Genomic DNA, 20,440 nt, shown 5'->3' on the forward strand with positions numbered 1-20,440 from the left:
TTTTATATGTGTATATCTATCCATCTTATATTTACAACCAATGAAGTGTTTTTTATTGTGCCTGGCTCTGTTTTTTTTGTCCTACACATTACCGTATTTTCTTTTTTTAAATGGTTTTAATACACATATCCCTTTGAATTGATGTACCAATGAAGGATTTTTACATTAATCATTGGAGAAGAGAATCTTTTTTCTGTCTGCTCAATAGAGATACATAATAAAGATATAGATAGACAGACATATAATTTCACAGCTCTCCGACATACTATAAAGTTGTACCCTTTGGAGCTTATTGGACAGCTCTTTAGTATTAAATAAATAAATTAATGAAATAAACATTTGAGGTTTTAACCATTTTTTTTAACCAGCCAATATAAAGCAGACAGCTGAGAAGTGATATTATCACGCTGGGAAGGTCCCTGGTTATTGGGCCATTCCCAGGCTAAAAATACCAGCCCGCAGCCACCCCCGAAGTGGCGTATCACTTTAGATGAGCCAATTCTGGTGTTTCGCCAGAACAAGTCTCCATAGTCTTTGCATGGAGGATTCAATGGACTTCGCTGGATTCACTTGTACTACTTTGGACCTGCGTGGGAACTTTTTTTTTCTAATTGCTGAATGAGGGACAGTGTCTTGTTTTTATTTCTCTGTTTATGTTTTTCAGGTTTCCGTTTGTGGAATACGTCGGATTCGGTGAACTACGGCGGACCTGCATGTTTTTTTTTTTTACTAAATTGATTAACAAGGGAAAGTGTCGGGAAGTGTTTATTTAAATAAAGTATTTTTGTGTGTTTTTTTTTTTTAATTATTACCAGGTTAGTAATGGGGTGACTGATAGACCCCTCTCCATTACTAACCTTTGGGGCTTGATCCCGGCTGTGATTTTGGACATTTCACAGCTGACATCAACCCCAAGCCCCATTACCCCTATTGCCAACGCACCAGGGCATCAGGAAGAGCCAAGGCAAAGCATAAGAATTGGATCATCTCATGTGATGCGCCACTTTTGGGGAGGCTGCTGGTTGGTATCCTAAGGCCGGCGTCACACTGGCGAGTTTTACGGACGTAAGAGCGCAGAAACTACGTCCGTAAAACTCGCATTACATACGGCACAATTATTCTCAATGGGGCTGCTCCTATTAGCCGTATATTACGGTTCAGTATTATACGGCTTTCTACGGCCGTACAAAATCGCAGCATGCTGCGTTTGTCAGCGTATTGCGCAAAAAAATCGCTAATGAAAGTCTATGGCCGGCGTCACACTCGGCGTAAGACAATATGGTCCGTTTTTTACGTCCGTACTACGGCCGTAATACGGAGAAATGTTCCCAAAATAGTGATCCGTAGTCAGGGTGTGTCAGCGTATTTTGCGCATGGCATCCTCCGTATGTAATCCGTATGGCATCCGTACTGCGAGATTTTCGCGCAGGCTTGCAAAACCGACATCTAATGGATTTATGTGCTCAAATGTTCGGGAAAACATATATACAGTATATATATATATATATGTCATTGAGACACATATATATATATTCTGTATTTAGATTTCATTCAGCGCGATATCTGTGAACAGCCGGTAATTCAATTACCGGCTTTTCATTTCTCCTGCACAAACCCGACAGGATATGAGACATGGTTTTCATACAGTAAACCATCTCATATCCCCTTTTTTTTTGCATATTCCACACTACTAATGTTAGTAGTGTGTATGTGCAAAATTTCAGCGCTGTAGCTGCTGAAATAAAGGGTTAAATGGCGGAAAAAATTGGCGTGGGCTCCCGCGCAATTTTCTCCGCCAGAATGGTAAAGCCAGTGACTGAGGGCAGATATTAATAGCCAGGAGAGGGTCCATGGTTATTGGCAGCGTATTTTGTGCATGTCATCCTCCGTATGTCATTGAGACACATATATATATATTTATATTTCAGACAGCGCTAGATATCATAAAAGCCGGTAATTCAATTGCCGGCTTTTGCGCTCTCCTTCCCAAACCCGACATGATTTACATACAGTAAACCATCTCCTATCCCTTTTGTTTTTTTGCATATTCCACACTACTGTTAGTAGTGTGTATGTGCAAAATTTGGGCCCTCTAGCTATCAAATTAAAGGGTTAAAACGCTGAAAAAATTGGCGTGGGCTCCCGTGCAATTTTCTCCGCCAGAGTGGTAAAGCCAGTGACTGAGGGCAGATATTAATAGCCTAGAGAGGGTCCATGGTTATTGCCCCCCCCCTGGCTAAAAACATCTGCCCCCAGCCACCCCAGAAAAGGCACACCTGGAAGATGCGCCTATTCTGGCACTTGGCCACTCTTCCCACTCCCGTGTAGCGGTGAGATATGGGGTAATGAAGGGTTAATGTCACCTTGCTATTGTAAGGCGACATTAAGCCAGGTTAATAATGGAGAGGCGTCAATTATGACACCTATCCATTATTAATCCAATAGTACGAAATGGTTAATAAAACACACACACATTATTTACAAGTATTTTAATGAAATAAAGACACAGGTTGTTGTAATATTTTATTATACTCTTAATCCACCTGAAGACCCTTGTCCTGTAAAAAAGGTAAAATAAAAAATCAACAATATCCCATACCTTCCGTCGTTCCGTCAGTCCCACAATGTAAATCCATCTGAAGGGGTTAAATCATTTTACAGCCAGGAGTTCTGCTAATGCAGTCGCTCCTGTCTGTAAAATGTTGTAAATGAATGTAATGCAGGGGAATGTCCTGTAGTTACCTTGAGTCGCGGTGATGCGCCCCCTGCTGGATGTTCTCATATGAACTCGAGCCTGGGAACTTTTCCCAGGCTCGAGTTCATATGAGGACATCCAGCAGGGGGCGCATCATCGCTCCTCACTATACATTATGGGTAATGGAGACACCTACCGAACTTAGAATCAGATAAGGTTTGATATTTAAGGGGGCTGGTTGGGTTGGGGGGTCGGTCGGCTATATGGAGCCTGCAGCCAGGATAGGGAGGGAGCAGGGGCCAGGGGCAACGGTCGGTAGTAAATTGTGTGTATATATAGAGGTGAGAGGTGCTGTGTGTGTGTTGTGCATGTGTGTATATAGTTGAGAGGTGCTGTGTGTGTTGTGCATGTGAGAGGTGCTGTGTGTTGTGCGTGTGTGTATATAGGTGAGAGGTGCTGTGTGTGTGTTGTGCATGTTAGAGGTGCTGTGTGTGTGTTGTGCGTGTGTGTATATAGGTGAGAGGTGCTGTGTGTGTGTGTTGTGCATGTGAGAGGTGCTATGTGTGTGTATATAGGTGATAGGTGCTGTGTGTGTTGTGCGTGTGTGTATATAGGTGAGAGGTGCTGTGTGTGTGTTGTGCGTGTGTGTATATAGGTGAGAGGTGCTGTGTGTGTTGTGCATGTGTGTATATAGGTGAGAGGTGCTGTGTGTGTTGTGCGTGTGTGTATATAGGTGAGAGGTGCTGTGTGTGTGTTGTGTGCGTGTATATAGGTGAGAGGTGCTGTGTGTGTGTTGTGCATGTGAGAGGTGCTGTGTGTGTTGTGCGTGTGTGTATATAGGTGAGAGGTGCTATGTGTGTCGTGCATGTGAGAGGTGCTGTGTGTTGTGCGTGTGTGTATATAGGTGAGAGGTGCTGTGTGTGTGTTGTGCATGTGAGAGGTGCTGTGTGTGTGTTGTGCGTGTGTGTGTTGTGCGTGTGTGTATATAGGTGAGAGGTGCTGTGTGTGTGTTGTGCGTGTGTGTATATAGGTGAGAGGTGCTGTGTGTTCTGCGTGTGTGTATATAGGTGAGAGACGTAAATGGTTTTGTGTGTGTGTACGGGGAGGAGAGGTGAGGGCAATGATTGGGTTGACAGGGAGAGGGCAGTAATTGGGATGGAGGGGGAGGAGATGATGGATGTGGTGGAATGGGCAATGATGGAGGTGGCAATGATGGAGGTGGAATGGGCAATGATGGGGGTGGGGGGAGGCAATGATGGAGGGGAAAATTGGAATGGGCAAAGATGGTGGTGGGGGGAGAATGCAATGATGGTGGGGGAGGAGGAAATCAAGGAGGTGGTGGAAAGGGCAATAATGAGGGGGGGAAGAAATGATGGAGGTGGTAGAATGGACAAGGATGGTGGTGGTGGAAAGCACACTGATGATATTGGAGGGGGAGAAAATGATGGAGGTGATCGAATGGGCAAGTATGGTGATGTGGTGATGGCGGTGGAAAGGACAATGATGATGGTGGTGGAAAGGGCAATGATGGGGATGGTGGGGGAAGAGAAAATGCTGGGTATGGTGGAAAAGGCAAAGGAGGAAATGATGGAGGTTGTGGAATGGGAAATTATGGGGTGGGGGGAGAAAGCAATGATAGTGGTGGTGGAGAAGGCAAAGATGGAGGTGGTGAAGAGAGCAATGATGGGGTGGGGTAGAGGAAAATAATGGGCATATATGAGGAAACAGTACAGGAGAATGGGGGGCATGTATGAGGAAACAGTACGGGGGAATTGGGGGCATGTATGAGGAAACAGTACTGGGGAATAGGGGCATATATGAGGAAACAGTACTGGGGAATGGGGGCCATATCTGAGGAAACAGTATGGGGGATGGGTGCAGACAGTATGATGAGTGAATGGGGGAATGTATGTGGAGACAGTATGAGTAGCGATGTGAAAAATGTATGTGGACAGAGTACGGGGAGTAAGGGTGATGGGATGTGTGCAGACACAGTATGGGGAGTCAGGTGAGCAGGCAGTATAGAAAGTGAGGGGGTAAATATATGAGGAGACAGTATGGTGAACAGGGGGGTGTGAGAGGAGACAGTATGAGGAAGGAGGGGAATAGTGTGAGGAGACAGTATGGGGGGAGAAAAGTGAGTGGGCACAGAATAGAAACTGAGCAGTGGGGGCGTAGCATGGGGGGACAGTGTAAGGGCACAGCCAGGAGCGGACAGTATACCAAGGAGGGGGGGTCTGATGAGAGTACAGTATAAATACTGGGCCCTATAGGGGGGACACAGTATGAGAGGATAGTGTGAAGAGGGGGCCGGTATGGAAAGGAGAGGTCAGTGTGAAGAGCGTGTACCATAAAAGGGACAGTGTGGCGGTCATATTTTGTGCAGACAATATAGTGAGGGGCAATTTTTTATACAGGAGCATTATAATGACACTTGTATCTTTAAGGGCATCATGTGGAGATTTTCTGCAAAAGAGCGGAGAAGATGGAAGTCTGCAGAGATGGCTGTAGATGAGAAAACTCATCATGGGGTCTAGACAAGATGAAGAAAGGAAGGAGAACGGCTCCAGAGACGACGTCATCTATAAAGGTACCTGGATGTAAATGTTATTTGGGATACTAACTAACTCTCATGTTTTTATTTATGTTAGGAGCATTAAAGGGGATGTCCAGGTTTGTAATGAGTCTGCAGTCATTCTTTGTGACTGCAGACTTCTGAGTTCTCACAGTGCGCACTGCACGCTGTCAGGATTCTCTCGTGCTGGCGATTTACATACATGCGGTCACGTGCTGACTAGACATGTGTGGCCTCACTCAATGAAAATGAACTGAGCGAGGCCGGGCACATCTAGTCGGAATGTGGTCGGAAGTATACAAATCACATACTTGTGCTGACATGACTGTCCACCGGCCAGGGAGAATCCTAAAAGTGTGCAGTGCATTAGTTGTGAGAATTTAGAAGCTGCGATGTCAGGATTCAGCTCTGCAAGTTCCAGTAGTCATCACATGGACACTTCACTCATATGCGACTTTCATACTTATGGTCCTGTGACAACGAGCTTCTCTTCCTGCTTTTCTGTTTTTCACTGAATATTGAGAGCATTAGGGAGAGAGGCTCGTCGGTACATGACTAAGTGTGCAAATAGCATATGTCCTGGGGGGGGCGCCAAAATGAATTCTTGCCCCGGGTGCCAGAAACCCTAGATACGCCTCTGGAAAGTATAATATGTATGACTCCGGAATAAAGCATGCTGAGCATTTTTTTAAGAAGCCATGGGGGAAACGCATTTTATTCAATCCAGCGTTCAATAATCCACGGATGATCCATCTAATAAATGTAGTAATCCAGAACTCATTTTTTGGAAAAGGTTTTAAAACTAGGCTGGAATTTCGTAAGATCACAAACTGGTTCAAAAAAGATTTGGAATAAAACAAATTTGATCACATTAGATTAATAAATAATAAAAATATTTTTATATAGCGCTAACATATTCCACAGCACTTTACAGGTTGCACACATTATCATTGCTGTCCCCGTTGGGGCTCACAATCTAAATTCCATATTAGTATGTCTTTGAAATGTGGGAGGAAACCGGAGTACCTGGAGGAAACCCACGCAAACACGGGGAGAACATACAAACTCTTTGCAGATGTTGTCCTTGGTGGGGTTTGAACCCAGGACTCCAGCGCTGCAAGGCTGCTGTGCTAACCACTGCGCCACCTTTTATAAACATTTAGAACAATACAATCTTACAATAACACAGATCACTGAAGCCGTATAATAAATGAGGATTGAGAAAATATCTATTTGAGAAATAAAGAGTACAATGAGGAATAAGGGAAAATGCATTGGAGATTGAGAAATGATCCACAAATGATATTATGGTATATACGAGGGGCGTTCATTAAAGAAATCCCCTGACCCACTTCCTGTGGACTGAGCGCAATGAAACTTGGCACAGTTATTAGTCCTCTACATAGGTGCCACCTTGGGACACACTTCTCCCATCTCTTTAAGCAACTGTAAACACCTCGCTTGTAGAAGTCGGATGGTTGCTCCAAAAGCCACATTGTGACTTCAGAAATCAGAGTCTCATCATCTGGAAAATGCTTGCCCTTCAAAAATAACTTAATTGTTAGAAAGAGGTGGAAGTCCGATTGTGCCAGGTCGGGTGAATGAGCGGGTTGCGGTAGAAAGCCACAGAAGCACGTTTCCATTTGGGCATTTGGGCAACATGTCAGTTGTGAACTGCTGTATTGTCTTGCAGAAGGTGGATACCTTTGGTGAGCATGCCACATCTCTTGGTTTTGATGGCCTAACACAATTTCCGCAGCAGTGAAGCATAGTATGCCCCAGTGATCATGGTATCTTTTGCTAGGAAATCCATCAATACTATTCCATGCTGGTCCCAAAATACTGTGAGCATGGCCTTGCCTGCCAAGGGTTGGCCATGTGCCAGTTCTTTACTACATCATATGATGGGGAATCATCACCATAAACCTCTTTCATCTCATCGAACGTCTCCTTTGGTGTGCGGCCTTTCAAGTCAAGGAACTTGATGACTGCTCTGTATTCCACTGGGTTCATTATCAAACCTCACAACACTTCAGCACCTGCAAAATGACAAAATGAAGACCGTTATCAGTTCTGAGTTGCAAAATGTCAGGTAACCTATAGAACAAAAGTCAGTAGCAGGCGGATTTTTTAGGAGCGCTAGAAGGGTAGCCCCAGTGAGTTGGAAGGGTGCACAGTTCCCCTGCAGCTCCAGCCGAATACCTCTGAAGGAGGACAGAAACAGGAAAAGGGTAAAACTCAGTCAAAGGAGCGCCGAAAGGAGACTCTGACACCAGAATGGGGTTAAGCCACAGTGCATTTCAACGGAAGTACCGTCTTCATTAGGTGGACTTTCCACTGATGAAGACGGTACTTCCGTTGAAACGCGTTGTGCCCTAACCCCATTCTGGTGTCAGAGTCTCCTTTCGGCGCTCCTTTGACCGAGTTTTACCTTTTTCAGGTAACCTATAGAGACTTATATCATTACACACGTGCAGTTTCAGCATCCTGTGACAAATAGAAGTGGGTCAGGGGAAATCTTTAATGAACGCCCCTTGTAAGTGAATATTAAGACATAAAAGACAAAAACAGATGAGACATCTATAAATAACACTGAGAGTGAGATCCATAACATTCAGGATACATTAGCTAAGCAGATGACAGCCGATGCCATGTCAAAACTCAATACTGAGCTTGACTCTGACTTCCAGAAATGGGAGAAAGAGATTGTTCAGGCTAAAAGTAAAAAATACCAAAGAGATCTTAATGGTTATAAAGCTAATCGAGTGTATAGATGGTGTAAGACATTTACAAAGAGCAACAAAGGGCCATCATCTCAAAGTAGATCAAACTCCTTTTCCTCTGCTACATCCATTGGATGATGATTTAATGTTGGGAGCAAGTGGTGTGAAAGAGATTAGGAACCATCAAATCCACCAACACACCTAAGGGGAAATCAACTAATAAATGTAAAATCACCCCACCAGAATCCATGGAAAAGAAGAGCAAAAATAATCTAGAAGTAATAAATTTGTCCTCACATGCTTTATCAGAAACACAATGTGAGGTTTTGCGTTTAGGCTTGACATTTGTCCCTAACAACAATTTTGACTTTTTCACTAGAGTGAAGGACCTCTTTCTGTTCTCGAAAAAATTGTTTTTAAAAAACTACACTCTAAAAATTGTTCTAACGTGGATCTTAACAACAGGGCAGAACAAGAAGCTGTATGAATTCTTGAAGAATTATTAAGAGAAAACTCTAAGACTCCCACAGGTAATTTTCCCATGTATATCCTTCCCAGATTCACCCCCCCCCCCCTTCTCTGTGCCCCGGGTTAAAATATTCTGCAAACTTGTCATGCAAGAATTAGAAAATGTTCCCAGGGGCAATGTACACGACAACGTGATCGGGGCCCAGAGAAAAGCATTATCTGAATTAAGATACAGTTGTGGCCAAAAGTATTGACACCCCTGCAGTTCTGTCAGATAATACTCAGTTTCTTCCTGAAAATGATAGCAAACACAAATTCTTTGGTATTATTATCTTCATTTAATTTGTCTTAAATGAAAAAAAAACACAAAAAGAATTGTCCTAAAGCCAAATTGGATATCATTCCACACCAAACATAAAAAAGGGGATGGACAAAAGTATTGGCACTGTTCGAAAAATCATGTGATGCTTCTCTAATTTGTGTAATTAACAGCACCTGTAACTTACCTGTGGCACCTAACAGGTGTTGGCAATAACTAAATCACACTTTTAGCCAGTTGACATGGATTAAAGTTGACTCAACCTCTGTCCTGTGTCCTTGTGTGTACCACATTGAGCATGGAGAAAAGAAAGAAGACCAAAGAACTGTCTGAGGACTTGAGAAACCAAATTGTGAGGAAGCATGAGCAATCTCAAGGCTGCAAGTCCATCTCCAAAGACCTGAATGTTCCTGTGTCTACCGTGCGCAGTGTCATCAAGAAGTTTAAAGCCCATGGCACTGTGGCTAACCTCCCTAGATGTGTACGGAAAAGAAAAATTAACAAGACATTTCAACGCAAGATTGTGCGGATGTTGGATAAAGAACCTCGACTAACATCCAAACAAGTTCAAGCTGCCCTGCAGTCTGAGAGTACAACAGTGTCAACCCGTACTATCTGTCGGTGTCTAAATGAAAAGAGACTGTATGGTAGGAGACCCAGGAAGACCCCACTTCTTACCCCGAGACATAAAAAAGCCAGGCTGGAGTTTGCCAAAACTTACCTGAAAAAGCCTAAAACGTTTTGGAAGAATGTTCTCTGGTCAGATGAGACAAAAGTAGAGCTTTTTGGGCAAAGGCATCAACATAGAGTTTACAGGAGAAAAAAAGAGGCATTCAAAGAAAAGAACACGGTCCCTACAGTCAAACATGGCAGAGGTTCCCTGATGTTTTGGGGTTGCTTTGCTGCCTCTAGCACTGGACTGCTTGACTGTGTGCATGGCATTATGAAGTTTGAAGACTACCAACAAATTTTGCAGCATAATGTAGGGCCCAGTGTGAGAAAGCTGGGTCTCCCTCAGAGGTCATGGGTCTTCCAGCAGGACAATGACCCAAAACACACTTCAAAAAGCACTAGAAAATGGTTTGAGAGAAAGCACTGGAGACTTCTAAGGTGGCCAGCAATGAGTCCAGACCCGAATCCCATAGAACACCTGTGGAGAGATCTAAAAATGGCAGTTTGGAGAAGGCACCCTTCAAATATCAGGGACCTGGAGCAGTTTGCCAAAGGAGAATGGTCTAAAATTCCAGCAGAGCATTGTAAGAAACTCATTGATGGTTACCGGAAGCGGTTGGTCGCAGTTATTTTGGCTAAAGGTTGTGCAACCAAGTATTAGGCTGAGGGTGCCAATACTTTTGTCTGGCCCAATTTTGGAGTTTTGTGTGAAATGATCAATGTTTTGCTTTTTGCTTCATTCTCTTTTGTGTTTTTTCATTTAAGACAAATTAAATGAAGATAATAATACCAAAGAATTTGTGTTTGCAATCATTTTCAGGAAGAAACTGAGTATTATCTGACAGAATTGCAGGGGTGTCAATACTTTTGGCCACAACTGTAGTTTGATGATGCTGTTTTTAAACCTTCGGATAAGGCGGGCAATGTGGTGGTCTGGCCCAGCAAGATGTACGAACAGAAGGATTTTAAACAACTGAAGGATAAAGAGGCATATGTGACACTTACTTATAATCCTGTTTCCTCTTTCCAGAGAGAACTTTTTCAGATTCTCAATAAGGCGCTCTCTCGGTGTTAGGGTTGGCGGAACGCACCGAATATATATATTTGGTGCGTTCACAACCCGGGATCCACCGTGCAGGAAAGCACCTGCAGCTAGATATTATAAACAGTAATATAAACAGACTCTGTTACGTCACAGAGTCTGTTAGCAAGGATAACACTGTGCCCTGTTTGGCTCACAGAGGAACACAGCTACTTAGTAGAGCAGATGGTGGTCATGCAGTCAAATGCAAACATGAAACTCCTCGCCGGAGGAGCCAGCATTTTAGGGGCTTATTTCAGCCGGGTCCCTGAATACACACACACCAAACTCCTCGCCGGAGGTGCCAGCATTCTAGGGGCTTATTTCAGCCGGGTCCCTGAATACACACACAAACATGACCACACTGGCGCTGAGCTCGTACATAAATTGACACTAGCGCATGGCCGTGCGGACATGCGCACCTCTTATAGCTGCAGCAAGTACAGGACCTTCCTAGAAGGACCAATGAGAGACTGCCACAGACGTTGAACACCTTCAGGACCTTCCTAGAGGACCAATAGAATTTGCTGCAGTACCTGAGCATGTGACCCTTGATCTCCAATGAGAGATCTTACCCTAGGCATGCTCAGAAGGGGAAAAGTAGGACTTAGTCCCAAAGACGTCTGCTCGCTGCTGACCAGTACTGGCTACAATGGCAGAAGCTGGAAGGACAGCAGTAACCCTTCGCACAGTGTCAGACTGAGCATGACGCTGGGACCGACGCCTCCGCTGAGCAGGCTCCACTGCGGCAGAAGAATGGGAGACCACAGCGGAGATGGCTTGAGATTCCACCTGTGCAGAGGCAGGAACTCGACCCCCAACATTGCCCCCCCTTCTTGGACCTCGCCACGCTCGAAGGCAGAAATGAGCTGCGGAGCCCGAATATTCTCAGCAGGCTCTCAGGACCATAACCCTTCCAGTCCACCAAATAAAATATTTTGCCACATACCACCTTGCACCCCAAAATAGCATTCACCTCATAATCGACCGTAGACTAACCCGATGTCCCAGCAGATGACTCGGAAAACCGGGACATATATACGGGCTTCAAGAGGGACAAATGAAAGGTGTCGGTGATACCCAGATGTGGTGGAAGGGCCAGACGGTAGACCACTGGGTTAACCTGTTCGAGGACCTTGCAAGGACCCAGGTAGCGAGGAGCAAACTTAGTGGACTCAACTCGCAGCCTGATGTTACGGGCGGAGAGCCACACTAAGGCTACTTTCACACTGGCGTTTTTTGTCCTTCGCAATGCGTCATTTTGGTCAAAAAACGCATCCTGCAAAAGTGCTTGCAGGATGCGTTTTTTGTCCATAGACTAACATTAACGACGCATTGCGACGAATTGACACACGTCGCAACCGTCGTGCGACGGTTGCGCCGTGTTGTGGCGGACCGTCGGCTGCAAAAAACGTTACATGTAACGTTTTTTGCTGCCGACGGTCCGCTTTTTCCGACCGCACATGCGCGGCCGGAACTCCGCCCCCACCTCCCCGCACCTCACAATGGGGCAGCGGATGCGCTGGAAAAATGCATCCGCTGCCCCCGTTGTGCGGCGCATACAACGCTAGCGTCGGTAACCCGACGCTAGTGTGAAAGTAGCCTAAGTCGCCAGGAGCAAAGGTCGGAGCGGGGCGCCGATGTGCATCGGCAGAGGACCTCATTCTCTCCTTGGAGGCCCGAATGGCATCCTGAGTGCGGTCCCAAATGTCCCGTGCCTCCACAGCCCAGACTGCCACCCTGGAGTCGGCGGAAGACACGGGCATAGGCACAGGTACCCGCGCATAGTTTAGGAGGAATGGGGTCTGTCCAGTGGAGTCGGCTACGGTGTTATTCAGTGCAAACTCCGCCCACGGTAGCAAGGATGCCCAGTCATCCTGCCTGGCTGAGACAAAATGTCGAAGATATGTGACCAAGGTCTGGTTGGCCCTCTCTACCAACCCATTCGTCTCGGGATGATAAGCGGAAGAGAGATTCAACTCAATGCTGAGTAGACGACAAAGCTCTCTCCAGAAACGAGACGCAAACTGGGAACCCCGGTCACTGACAATTTTGTCCGGCATACCATGTAGGCGAAATATGTGTTTGATAAACAACGCCGCCAGAGCCCGTGCAGAAGGTAGCCGTGGAAGAGGCACCAAGTGCACCATTTTGGAAAAATGGTCGGTGATAACCCAAATAATGGTGCAGCTACGAGACTTAGGTAAGCCCACCACAAAATCCATCCCGACCATCTCCCAGGGTCTGTCTGCCACCGGCAGGGGATGAAGCAACCCAGTTGGCCGTTGACGAGGAGACTTGTTCCTGGCGCAGGAGACACATGCCCGAACATAGTCTGCGACATCACGGGCCATATGTGGCCACCAATATGTCCTCGCCAGGAGCTCAGATGTCCTTTTGGTCCCAAAATGTCCACCCACCCTAGACGAGTGAGCCCAAGAGAGAACCTCCGGACGCAAACTGGATGGTACAAAAGTCTTGCCCGGAGGCACAGACTCTAGCAAAACCGGGGCCACAGTTCTCAGGCTCTCGGAAGGGACAATAAGCCGAGGCTCCTCTTCCTCCTCCTCAGATGATACAACGGAGCGAGAGAGAGCGTCGGCACGAATGTTCTTCTCCCCGGAAAGAAAATGGAGGGTGAAATGGAACCGAGAGAAGAACAAGGACCATCTGGCCTGGCGAGAATTTAGCCGCTGGGCGGTCTGTAAATAAACCAAATTCTTGTGGTCTGTGAATACTTGGAAGGGAAAACGAGCCCCCTCCAGGAGATGTCTCCACTCTGAGAAGGCTAACTTCATTTTTAGCAACTCCCTGTCCCCGATGGAATAATTCCTCTCCGCTGGTGTGAAGGTTTTGGAAAAGAAGAAGCAAGGATGCTTCCGACCTTGAGCATCCTTTTGGAAGAGGACTGCTCCAGCACCAACGGAAGAGACATCCACCTCCATTATAAACGGCTTATCTACATCGGGGTGATGTAGAATGGGAGAGCTAGCAAAATGAGATTTAATAGAAGTGAAAGCCTTGGAGACCTCCACAGACCACAATCTGGGATTTGCTCCCTTCTTGGTGAGGGCTACCAAGGGAGCTACCAAGGTTGAGAAATGAGGAATGAACTGGCGATAATAGTTAATGAACCCCATAAAGCGCTGCACCGCTTTAAGGGAATGGGGTTCTTGCCAGTCCATCACAGCCTGTAATTTGGCAGGATCCATAGCCAATCCTTGGGCGGAGATGATATAGCCCAGGAAAGGTAAAGACTCCTGCTCAAACACACATTTCTCCAATTTGGCGTAGAGGGAGTTAGTTCGTCGAAGACTCTGCAAACATCTCTCCGGCGGGAGTCAATATCTGGAGAGTAGATGAGAATGTCATCCAGATAGACTAGGACCGAGGTAGAGAGCATATCCTGGAAGATATCGTTTACAAAGTCTTGGAAAATGGCTGGGGCATTACAGAGCCCAAAGGGCATTACTAGATATTCATAGTCCCCATCCCTGGTGTTAAAAGCCGTCTTCCATTCGTCCCCCTCACGGATGCGAATCAGGTTGTAAGCACCCCGCAGATCTAGTTTAGTAAACACCCTTTCTCCCCGTAGCCTATCAAAAAGCTCAGATATCAGGGGCAGAGGATATTTATTCTTAACGGTGATGGCGTTAAGACCCCTGTAGTCTATGCATGGAGGCAGTTCTCCACTCTTCTTCTGCACGAAGAAGAACCCAGCCCCGGCGGGTGACACTGACTTTCTAATGAATCCTCTTGCCAGAATTTCCTGGATGTACTGAGACATTGCCTCCATCTCCGGGAGAGATAACGGATAGACTTGACCCCGGGGAGGCTCAGCACCAGGCAAGAGGTCAATAGGACAGTCATAGGGGCGGTGAGGCGGAAGGGTCTCCGCAGCCCTTTTGGAGAACACGTCAGCATAGGACCAATACTGCTTGGGCAGAGAGGAAAAATCTGCGGGTACCTCTGTTGTAGCAACCTGAACGCTCTCCCTCTGATATCTACCCCCACAAGATTCACCCCATCCCAAAATTCTGCCTGTGGACCACTCGATATGAGGAGAGTGATACAGTAGCCAAGGCATCCCTAACAGGACCTCATCAATTCCTTCAGGAATGACGAGCAGAGATATAATCTCCTGATGAGACGGCGACAAGGACAGAGTGAAAGGGATGGTCTGGTGTGTAATCTGTGAGGGCAGTGTCGACCCATTTACCACATGTACTGTTACTGGTTGAGCTAACATTACCAGGGGAATTGCGTGACGTTGGGCGAAGGCAGAAGACATAAAATTGCCCTCCGCCCCAGAATCCATGCAGAGTGGGTAAATGAGCCTATAGTAATTGTCCCCTTAAAGGACAATTTGGAGGCACACGTCGCCGTGTCTAGTGTACCTCCACCTACTACCACTAGACGCTGACGTTCCCTCGATCGCTGAGGACATCTGGGGGCAAGATGTCCTGACTGCTGGCAAACATGACAAGCCTGGAGTGCACGAGCGGTCCGGGACTTAGATCCCGCTCGTGACCCTACTATGGCCTCATGTGACTCAGGGACCAGGACCGGAGATTCCAGAGGTTTGGCAAAGGTGGGAGCCAGCCAAAACCTCTGCCTACACTGGGCTCGCTCTAACCCCCGCTCATGAAAACGGAGGTCAAGTGTGGCCAGAGAGTCCTTCACGTGGTCAGCCAGCCCCCTCCAAAATATCGGAATAAGGGCCTTATCCACCCACTCCAGCTCAGATGCTAGGGTGCGAAAGTGGACAGCAAAATGGCTGACCAAGGACGAGCCCTGAGTCAATGCCAACAGCTGGAGCGCAGTATCATGGGTGACACGAGGTCCTAAAAAGACCTGTTTCAGAGTGCTCAGGAACAATGGAGCACTCTGCACCACATGATCGCCACGCTCCCACAGCGGTGTAGCCCACTCCAACGCCCTGTCCGACAGGAGAGACACAATAAATCCCTCCTGAGCTCGCTCTGTGGGGAAACGTGCGGTCAGAAGCTCGAGATGTATAGAGCACTGGCTCACGAAACCCCTACAAGATTTACTATCACCAGAAAATTTTTCTGGCAGCGGGAGGCGAGATAGAGTCGGAACAGGGGTGGCAGTGGACATGGTTGCTGCAGCCACGCTAGCAGCCTGAACAGCAACTGCGGTTACGTCCACAGCTGAGGTTATGCGCTCGAGAGCCGCCAACCTACCCTCCAGCTGCTGGATGTACCGCATGGATTGCTGTTGTGAATTCTGCTCTTGGGCTCCCTCCGGTGGTTGTAAGTGGTAGCGCTGATGTCTCTGAATCACAGCATTTATCAGGTGTTTTCACCTTTTGCAATTTGGACAGGGCTATTTAGTCTTGCTTCACCCTTTAGTCAGTGCCAGTTGTCCATTGTTCCTGGAGGATTCACATCCCTGCCTGGTTCCTTCTGCTTTGCAGTTCTTTTCATCAAAGATAAGTTCTGGCCTTGATTTGCTGTCCACATGTTGTGGTCTTATTGCTCAGTTCCTTTCTATGTTTTGTCTTGTCCAGCTTGGTCTGTATTAGGATTTTTTTTAGCCAAGCTGGTATCTCTGGAGATGCAGATATACCCTCCATATCTTTAGTTAGCTGTGGAGTTTTTGTATTTTCTGTGGTGGATATTTTCTAGTTTTTTTAATACTGACCGCATAGTACTCTGTCCTGTCCTTTCTATTTAGCTAGAAGTGGCCTCCTTTGCTAAATTCTCATTTCAGTCTGTGTATGTTTGTTCCCTATCCTCTCACAGTCAATATTTGTGGGGGGCTGCCTGTTCTTTGGGGATTTTCTCTGAGGCAAGATAGTTTTCCCTTTTCTATCTCTAGGGGTAATTAGTCCTCCGGCTGTGTCGAGATGTCTAGGGAGCGCTAGGTACATTCCACGGCTACTTCTAGTTGCGGTGTTAGGTTCAGGGTCTGCGGTCAGTACAGGTACCACCTTCTCCAGAGTACATCCCATGCTGCTCTTAGGCCACCAGATCATAACAGTACAACTGGCCAACAATGAGTTAACCGCATCTCAGAACAAGGGAAGGAAAGTGCTGAGCCATTTTTTTTTCTGTAGTCTGTTGTGTTTTTTTTTTCTCTTCCCTCTTTGCCTCTGGGTGGCTCAAGAGTTCGGCGCTGGTATGGATGTTCAGGGACTGGTTTCTTGTGTGGATCAACTTGCTGCTAGAGTACAGGGTATTTCCGATTATATCGTTCAGACTCCAGTTTTAGAGCCTAGAATTCCAACTCCTGATTTGTTTTTTGGGGATAGGTCCAAATTTCCGAGCTTTAAAAATAACTGTAAACTGTTTTTTGCTCTGAAACCCCGTTCCTCTGGTGATCCCATCCAGCAGGTTAAAATTATTATATCTCTGCTGTGTGGTGACCCCCAGGATTGGGCATTTGCCCTGGAACCTGGGAATCCAGCGTTGCTTAATGTAGACACCTTTTTTCAGGCGCTTGGGTTATTGTATGACGAACCTAATTCTGTGGATCATGCTGAGAAGACCTTGTTGGCCCTGTCTCAGGGTCAAGAAGCGGCAGGATCATATTGCCAGAAGTTTAGAAAATGGTCTGTTCTGACTAAATGGAATGAGGATGCCTTGGCAGCAATCTTCAGAAAGGGTCTTTCTGAATCCGTTAAAGATGTTATGGTGGGGTTCCCCACGCCTGCTGGTCTGAATGATTCTATGTCTCTGGCCATTCAGATTGATCGGCGCTTGCGCGAGCGCAGAGTTGTGCACACTATGGCATTGTCTTCCGAGCGGAGTCCTGAGCCTATGCAGTGTGATAGGATTGTGTCTAGAGCTGAACGACAAGGATTCAGACGTCAGAATAGGTTGTGTTTTTATTGCAGCGATTCTGCTCATGTTATTTCTGATTGCCCTAAGCGTACCAAGAGAATGGCTAGTTCTGTTACCATCAGTACTGTACAACCTAAATTTCTGTTATCTGTGACCCTGATCTGCTCATTATCGTCATTTTCTATCATGGCATTTGTGGATTCAGGCGCCGCTCTAAAATTAATGGACTTAGAATTTGCCAGACGTTGTGGTTTCCCCTTGCAGCCTTTGCAGAGTCCTATTCCTTTGAGGGGCATTGATGCTACACCGTTGGCTAAAAATAAACCTCAGTTTTGGACACAGCTGACCATGTGCATGGCGCCAGCCCATCAGGAAGATTGTCGTTTTTTGGTGTTGCATAATTTGCATGATGCTATTGTGCTGGGTTTCCCATGGTTACAGGTGCATAATCCGGTATTAGATTGGAAATCTATGTCTGTGACTAGTTGGGGTTGTCAGGGGGTTCATGGTGACGTTCCTGTGATGTCAATTGCCTCCTCCCCCTCTTCTGAAATTCCTGAGTTTTTGTCAGATTTCCAGAATGTATTCGATGAGCCCAAGTCCAGTTCCCTTCCACCGCATAGGGACTGTGATTGTGTTATTGACTTGATTCCAGGCTGTAAGTTCCCTAAAGGCCGACTTTTCAACCTGTCTGTGCCAGAACATACCGCCATGCGGAGCTATGTGAAGGAGTCCTTGGAGAAGGGGCATATTCGGCCATCTTCTTCACCATTGGGAGCAGGTTTTTTCTTTGTTGCCAAAAAATATGGCTCCTTGAGACCCTGTATTGATTATCGCCTCTTGAATAAGATCACGGTCAAATTTCAATACCCTTTGCCTTTGCTTTCTGATCTGTTTGCTAGGATTAAGGGGGCTAGTTGGTTTACTAAGATTGACCTTCGAGGGGCATATAATCTGGTTCATATTAAGCAGGGGGACGAATGGAAAACTGCGTTTAATACGCCCGAAGGCCATTTTGAATACCTTGTGATGCCATTCGGACTCTCTAATGCTCCATCTGTGTTTCAGTCCTTCATGCATGATATATTTCGGAATTATCTTGATAAATTCATGATTGTATATTTGGATGATATTTTGACTTTTTCAGATGATTGGGAGTCTCATGTGAAACAAGTCAGGATGGTATTTCAGATCCTTCGTGATAATGCCTTGTTTGTGAAGGGGTCTAAGTGCCTCTTTGGAGTACAGAAGATTTCTTTCTTGGGCTTCATTTTTTCTCCCTCATCTATAGAAATGGATCTGGTTAAGGTTCAGGCCATTCATGATTGGATCCAGCCCACATCCGTGAAGAGCCTTCAGAAATTTTTGGGCTTTGCTAATTTTTATTGCCGTTTCATTGCCAACTTCTCCAGTGTGGTTAAACCCCTGACCGATTTGACAAAGAAAGGCGCTGATGTTACTTATTGGTCCTCTGCGGCTGTTTCTGCCTTTCAGGAGCTTAAACGCCAATTTACTTCTGCCCCTGTGTTGCGTCAGCCGGATGTTTCTCTTCCTTTTCAGGTTGAGGTTGACGCTTCTGAGATTGGGGCAGGGGCCGTTTTGTCTCAGAGGAATTCTGATGGTTCCTTGATGAAACCGTGTGCCCTCTTTTCTCAAAAGTTTTCGCCTGCGGAACGCAATTATGATGTCGGCAATCGTGAGTTGTTGGCTATGAAGTGGGCATTTGAGGAGTGGCAACATTGGCTTGAGGGGGCCAAGCACCGTATTGTGGTCTTGACCGATCATAAGAATCTGATTTATCTCGAGTCTGCCAAACGGCTGAATCCTAGACAGGCCCGATGGTCCCTGTTTTTCTCCCATTTTGATTTTGTGGTCTCGTATCTTCCGGGTTCTAAGAATGTTAAGGCTGATGCCCTTTCTAGGAGCTTTTTGCCTGATTCTCCTGGGGTCCTTGAGCCGGTCGGTATTCTGAAGGAAGGGGTGATTCTTTCTGCCATCTCCCCTGATTTACGTCGGGTTCTTCAGAAATTTCAGGCTGATAAACCTGACCGCTGTCCAGTGGGGAAATTGTTTGTTCCTGACAGATGGACTAGTAAAGTGATTTCGGAGGTTCATTGTTCTGTGTTGGCCGGTCATCCTGGGATTTTTGGTACCAGAGATTTGGTTGGTAGGTCCTTTTGGTGGCCTTCTTTGTCACGGGATGTGCGTTCTTTTGTGCAGTCCTGTGGGACTTGTGCGCGGGCCAAACCTTGCTGTTCCCGCGCTAGTGGGTTGCTTTTGCCTTTGCCGGTCCCTGAGAGGCCTTGGACGCATATTTCTATGGATTTTATTTCGGATCTTCCGGTTTCCCAGAGGATGTCAGTTATCTGGGTGGTTTGTGACCGGTTTTCTAAGATGGTTCATTTGGTACCTTTGCCTAAGTTGCCTTCCTTTTCTGATTTGGTTCCGTTGTTTTTTCAGCATGTGGTTAGTTTGCATGGCATTCCGGAGAACATTGTGTCCGATAGAGGTTCCCAGTTTGTTTCTAGGTTTTGGCGGGCCTTTTGTGCTAGGCTGGGCATTGATTTGTCTTTTTCTTCCGCATTTCATCCTCAGACAAATGGCCAAACCGAGCGAACTAATCAGACTTTGGAAACTTATTTGAGATGCTTTGTGTCTGCTGATCAGGATGATTGGGTGGCTTTCTTGCCATTGGCCGAGTTTGCCCTTAATAATCGGGCTAGTTCTGCTACCTTGGTTTCACCCTTCTTTTGTAACTCTGGTTTTCATCCTCGTTTTTCTTCAGGGCAGGTTGAGCCTTCTGATTGTCCTGGGGTGGACTCTGTGGTTGACAGGTTGCAGCAAATTTGGGCTCATGTTGTTGACAATTTGGTGTTGTCTCAGGAGGGGGCTCAGCGTTTTGCTAACCGTCGTCGCTGTGTTGGTTCCCGGCTTCGGGTTGGGGATTTGGTCTGGTTGTCTTCCCATCATGTCCCTATGAAGGTTTCTTCCCCTAAGTTTAAGCCTCGGTTTATTGGCCCTTATAGGATTTCTGAGATTATCAATCCAGTGTCTTTTCGTTTGGCCCTTCCAGCCTCTTTTTCCATCCATAATGTTTT

Source organism: Ranitomeya variabilis, chromosome 4 (assembly GCF_051348905.1).
Source record: "Ranitomeya variabilis isolate aRanVar5 chromosome 4, aRanVar5.hap1, whole genome shotgun sequence".
In the NCBI taxonomy this organism is placed as follows: domain Eukaryota; kingdom Metazoa; phylum Chordata; class Amphibia; order Anura; family Dendrobatidae; genus Ranitomeya; species Ranitomeya variabilis.